Consider the following 6017-nt stretch of genomic DNA (forward strand, 5'->3'; position numbering starts at 1 on the left):
CACACACACACACCACATTCTCTCTCTCTCTCTCTCTCTCTCTCTCTCTCTCTCAAATAAATAAAAATAAAAAAATAAAAAAATATTTCAATCTCAGTGTAATCAATTCTTTTCTGAGATATTGATTATTGAACATATAGTGCTTAAAAAATATAATTCCAGAAGTCCATATGTTTAATATGGAAAACTTCATTATCTTCTTTTATAGTACATTACTTAATAATATGGTCTCCTCAGACTTGTATTCTTCATAATTTTCTTTTTTTTTATTAGCAACTGGTTTGGAAAATTAGCAAAAATAAATGTTATCAAAAGCAAAATATCAATTGACATTGCATGTTTAATTGTAATGTTTACTTGTTCACTTTATACTTTAAAGGTACAACTCTTATTAAAATAGTGTGAAGCTATTACTTGTTGTTTTGGTACACATGCATTTTTATAGAAACTGGTTTATTTCAGTTAAAACAAAGATTGCTATCAAAAGATAACAATTCAACTTCCAATATTGTTTTATTCTTTGAAATTAATTACTAAGTATTAAAATATTTCTTATAATATTGACAGATACTTTCTATAGATGAATGTGTCATTTAAAAAGTATTTCTGCTGGGGAAAATGACAAATCTGTTCACATATGTTTCTTTGTAAGAGAATTTTATAGTGAACTTATTACTGACACTCCCTGCTGTGGGTGAACACTGGCTGGTAACCCATGCTGGGCCTCAGGGAGGCTCAGAATTAATTTCATGATGTTTCATCAAAATTAGACAGTTTCTGGTTTTGGAGCTGCATAAAGATTAATTGCATGAACCCCCAAAGTGGCACAACACCACCTCAAACAGGGCTAAGCTTTGCACACAGAAAAGTTAACCTCTTTTGGTAAAGGGAATATTTATCAGAGCTGCTCAAACCCACAGAAGATTAATCCCTTGCGTTAAGGGAAAGAAAACTCCAGATTGAATGCAGCCATAGTAGCAAAAAGGGTAAGTAGGGGCGGGGAGATGGCTCAGAAGAATAAGCGCTTGCCTGGCAAGCGCAAGCGCCAGAGTTCAATCCCCAGTTCTGAAAAAAAAAAAAAAAAAAAAAAAAAAAAAGGTAAGGTATTCCAACTGACAGCTTAATCTCTCTAAAGCATTGATCTGATCTCACTTCCTCCCTACTCCACAGACAGCTCCCAGCGGCTCTTCACTGTCTGTGAAAACAGTAATCTTACTGTCGTAGCTTGATGTTAAAGACCAAACTATTTTCATCCTTTATTTTCAACAGTTGTTACCGATCACCTTCCTGCCCATATCCTTTTATTTTTTTAATTTAAATTTTTTTCCAAGTTAGTAACAACATTTTATTGTTTGACCAAATTCTCTTCAGAGTAAGCTAGCTAGCTGTTACATAATATGAAAACAATAGCCTCCCATTCAAAATGAATCACTCTAGATTTAGCACGTCTTTTATAAGCAAATAACATGTTTAGATGCATTTTGTATTCATTTTCATACCTTTTTATTCTTCCCTATTAAAGTGATGATTCAGTCACAGTTTCCATGTAATAAATATTGTCACCATGCATGGAAACTGATGAAACTGCAAGTAAGTTATTATAATTTGAATTCACAGAAAATATTTTAATTTTAGTTTTTAAAATTTTTTTTTATTTTTCACTCCAAATGCCTTCAGGGCAGGTTTGGCTGATTTGAGCTGTGGGGATCAAACCACAGCAACCTGAGCCTGACTGCTTTGTTTAAGCAGCCACTTAAAGAACTGAGCTAAGGGGCAGGCCCCCATGCCCCCTTTTTTTTTTTAAGAAGATTTTTTTTTTTTTTTCAGACCAGAGATTGAACTCAGGCCCTTGCACTTGCCAGGCAGGCGCTTATTCTACTAAGCCATCTCCCCGGTGCCTCACAGAAAATATTTTAAATGGCCAGTTCTGAAGAGGAGGCCAGGATGTGTTCCGGACACATTACTGTATTACTATCACCTTTTCCCGTGTATTTCTACATCCATATTTTCTTAGAAACTAGGAGCAATAAATGCTTAGAAGGCAACAAAAGCAAAATGGAGATTTTTTTTATTTGAAAGACTGAATCTTAGTAATCAAGCTAGCTAACTTCCATATTACCTCTTTGGTCATCAAGAGAGCAGGAAGAATAAGATTCTCACTACATTTACATACCTCACCTTACTCTAACAACATCAAAATGAATTTAACTGAAAAGTTTAAAGTGAAAAAAGGCATCTAGCACTCTACTGTGTGTAACTATCATTTTTAAAACTAAATGAAGTATAAAAAATTCGGTGGAAAACTGACAAGTGTTTAGACATCAAATTAACAGGTATTTTAAATATTAAACTGAATTTTAATTTAGTATCTTTTTAGAACTTTCACCTATTTTTGTAACTTTAATTTTAAAAGAACTGTTTTACCTGTCCCTTTATAGAAAAGTTCAAGATTAACTGACTTAAAATAACTTTATCGTCCTCAGGTAAAACTGATTAAACTTAAGGTATACAAACTAATACTTAAATTAGGAGTAACTTAAAGGCAATTTCTCTACAAATACTAAAATAAATTGTAACAATTTATTCTACCATTTTAAAATATGGGAGAATAGTAATGTATCTACTGAAATTATCAAGAGTATGGATAAACTTTATCCAAGTATGTGGGAAATTCAAATGAATATGTATTAAAGTTGACTGTATTCTTAGTCTTACACACCTAAATGAAAAGAAAAAAATACAAGTAAATGTGTCTATTCTAATACATAAAAGATTGTGGCCAGATTTGTATGGAAGAAAAACATTTCCCACTGTCAAATTTGAACTTTATAAATATAGTGTATATAAACTTTCAATTAGTAGATACCTTATGAAGGATAATCAAAAACAAAATCCAACCTACAAACTCCCCAAAAGCCAAACCGAGTAAAACATGTTTTCAGTGTTGGTTATGTTGCCCTCTTGCAAAATGACAGGCAAAATCATACTTGTTTTTACACTTGCATCCACATATATTACACTGAAAAGGATTTTCATACCCATGGCACCCCATGTGAATAGTGTAAAGGATATTGTCCGCAAAGTACATGTCACAGTGCTGGCAGTGGTGCAGAAGCTGAGGGTCCTGGATCGGCAGGGTTGGGGCTGGAGCGCTTGGCTGGCAGTTTCCTATGCTGGGAGTACTGGCGTGGGCGCTTGGTCCACTGCTTGGCCCCGCCACTGGGCTGTAGTTCCTCTGGCTATGTGAGGGCCGAGGCCGGGGCTTGTGGGAGAGGAGCTCTGAGGAATACCTGCTGACACAGCAGAAACTACTGCCTGGGCCGAGGGCTGCTGAATCATCAGGGCAGGGGACGACATCAGGCGACGCAGGGTTTTGGTTTTTCAGGAGGCAAACTGGACAACTGTCCTGCTAGAGTGGAGAGCTGATTTAAAGGGTTGTCCACCATGAGTTCTTGGGGGTCCCTTGGTAGGCCACCAGCTGGTGCTGTTTTCGCCATGCTTTCATAGGAGTCAGTCTGGATATTTGGGATTTCGTGGGTGAAATCATTAAGGTAGTCTGGTTTCTGAACCACCATGGAAGGAGGACTTAAGTTGATTAGCGCTCTTCTGCTGTACCCCAGATTGCTTGTCTTCTTCTGTAAAACCCCCCACATTTTCTTGCTGCTCAAGGAAGACCTAGTACCCTTAATTGGCACCATTTTATGTTTGCGCCTTCGATGGTGGGACAAGTTACTTCGATCACTGCAGCGGAAGGAACATAATTCACATTTATATGGTTTTTCTCCAGTATGGGAACGCATATGGGCTTCCAGATGACGTTCATAAGCAGAGGCAAATGGACATAAGTGACATCTATGAGGTTTTTCACCTGTGTGGATTCTAATGCGCTCGATAAGCCGCGCTGTTCCTTCGCTGGCATAGTTGCAGTACCGACACTTGAGCTTCCTATCGAAAGTCCTTTCAAACCCGTCTACTAACATTCCTGAGTTTCATCCAGAGAAACTTCAACAGATGGATGATCGAGTCCATTTTGATCACCATCTGTTCCAGCTCCCTGAAGAGCTTCTGCTTCTTTGTCCCCACTAACTGATCCGGAAATCATGTTCACATGGTGGGTCTGCTGAGTCAGGTATTCCTTAAAATCTTTCACAAAGTCCAAAGGTTCTGGTTTCTTTTCACCCATCTTTGCTTTTTTTTTTTTTTTTTTTTTTTTTTAGTTTAAAATTTGTTACATCTTTTCACCTCAAATCAGTTCCACCTTTTTCTTGCCACTCCAACATTGATGAAATGTAGAATAAGAGAAATTTACTCTGGAGACACAGCAAGGGACTCCAAAAGGCCATGGAGGGAATTTCAACTAAAATTCAAAAGCCATGCAGAAGTCTTCTGACAACCGCACCGAGTAACCCCCACAGCCTTGTTCAACGCCGCTGCCGTCGCCCCTGCTGCCGCCGTCTTCGTCACCATTGCAGCCACCATTGCCATGTTTGTTGTGTCTCTCCCATTTCCTTTTAATAGGCCAGTTGTGCTTCTGCAATTCTTTGAACCCACTTCTTATTTTCTCGGTTTCCTTGTTGATCATACTATTATCTTTTACCTTTAAGCTTTAATAGTATTCCATCTATCTGTCCATCCACCCACCCACCCACCCATCCACCCATCCACCCATCCATCCACCCATCCAACCACCTATCCATCTTTTAGGGATCGATGTGCACCACAGTGTCCTCTTTTTCCTTCCCTTCCTCTTCCTTCTTTTCCTCATAGGAGATTTGCAGCAGCATTAATTAGAATTACCCAACCAAAACACCACTCACGTTTCCAACAACAGAAGAACTAAGGTGCATTCACTCAATGGAATATTGTAGAACAACGAGCATAAATGGGCTAGTAGGTAGAAAAAAGACTACAGGGTGACAAGATTGAACCTGGAGGGTGATTTGGAATTTGGAAGTCACTTAGGCAAGAGACCATGATGACTCAGGCCAGGAATAGATCTCTACACAACAGGGCAAGTTGAATACTGTTGCATCCGATTTGTTGATGCACATTTGACACTTGCATGTTTGAGTATGTTCCACAGAAAAGAGCACATACTAGAATGTTTTAATCACCTAACTGATTTTATTATATTATCCTTTGAAATTATGATTACTAAAGGGAGTCAGTTCTACTAATAAATCCACCTCCAAGAAAACGATTGTCTCAGTAGTCATCAGTGCTCAATAGTGGATGAAAATCACAAATGAAAAGTTTCCCGCTTTTTGTTTTCCGCTTAAAACTTTACATATCTGGAAGTAAGTAGAGATGTTCTCCTCTTTATGTTGTTATTTTGTGCAAAAATTTGCTGCTAGCAAAGTTGGTCGTGTCTGAAGTGAGTCACAGGGGAATAAGAATGGGTGTGAGCTGCAGACGCCATTTCTACCCTTTGACAGAGCACAACTAACACGCAACCATCACCTGGTGCCAAAGCGCATGAAACAGAAAGGCACCCAAACAGGTGTTGGCGTCCCCCACCTCCCAAAAAATAATCGAGTTGCTGCTTACCTGGCACATGCCTTTCTTCCTTTTCCTAAAGACACCAGTGCTGGCTTTGGACTTTTCTTTGAGCTTCCCTCCATAGCGTCCCACATTTTGGCCTCAAGTACACTATATTGATCTATAGATCAACCCAGGAGGTTCTTGAGGTACAATGAAAATCACTTTTTAATCAGATTTTTTTTAAAGAAATTTTTTTTGCTTTACCAACTTCAGTTTGAAAGTAAATCATCCCTTGGTGCTTAGTAGATTGACTAAGTAAGGAGGACCAAGACACAAAGATTTGCTTTGCTGTCTTAGAACTTGCTTAAAGCAACAGAGAAAGTGGAATAAAAGCAAAGGCTTTGGAAAAAGTGTGGGATCAGTAGTTCTTGCAGTATAATCCTAGCTAAGGTAATTTAGCTCTCTGAGCGCAATGCCAGATACCTAGTCAGCATTCAGTAACTGTTAACTAGTTATACTAGCTCCTCTACTAAAAA

General features: G+C 38.2%; 1 pseudogene; it reads right to left on the reverse strand.

Moving 5' to 3' along the window:
- Window positions 1-2195: 2195 nt before the first annotated feature.
- Window positions 2196-6017, reverse strand: part of LOC101563309 — a 19072-nt pseudogene continuing 15250 nt past the window's right edge.

Source organism: Octodon degus, unplaced genomic scaffold (assembly GCF_000260255.1).
Source record: "Octodon degus isolate 3935 unplaced genomic scaffold, OctDeg1.0 scaffold00115, whole genome shotgun sequence".
Lineage (NCBI taxonomy): Eukaryota > Metazoa > Chordata > Mammalia > Rodentia > Octodontidae > Octodon > Octodon degus.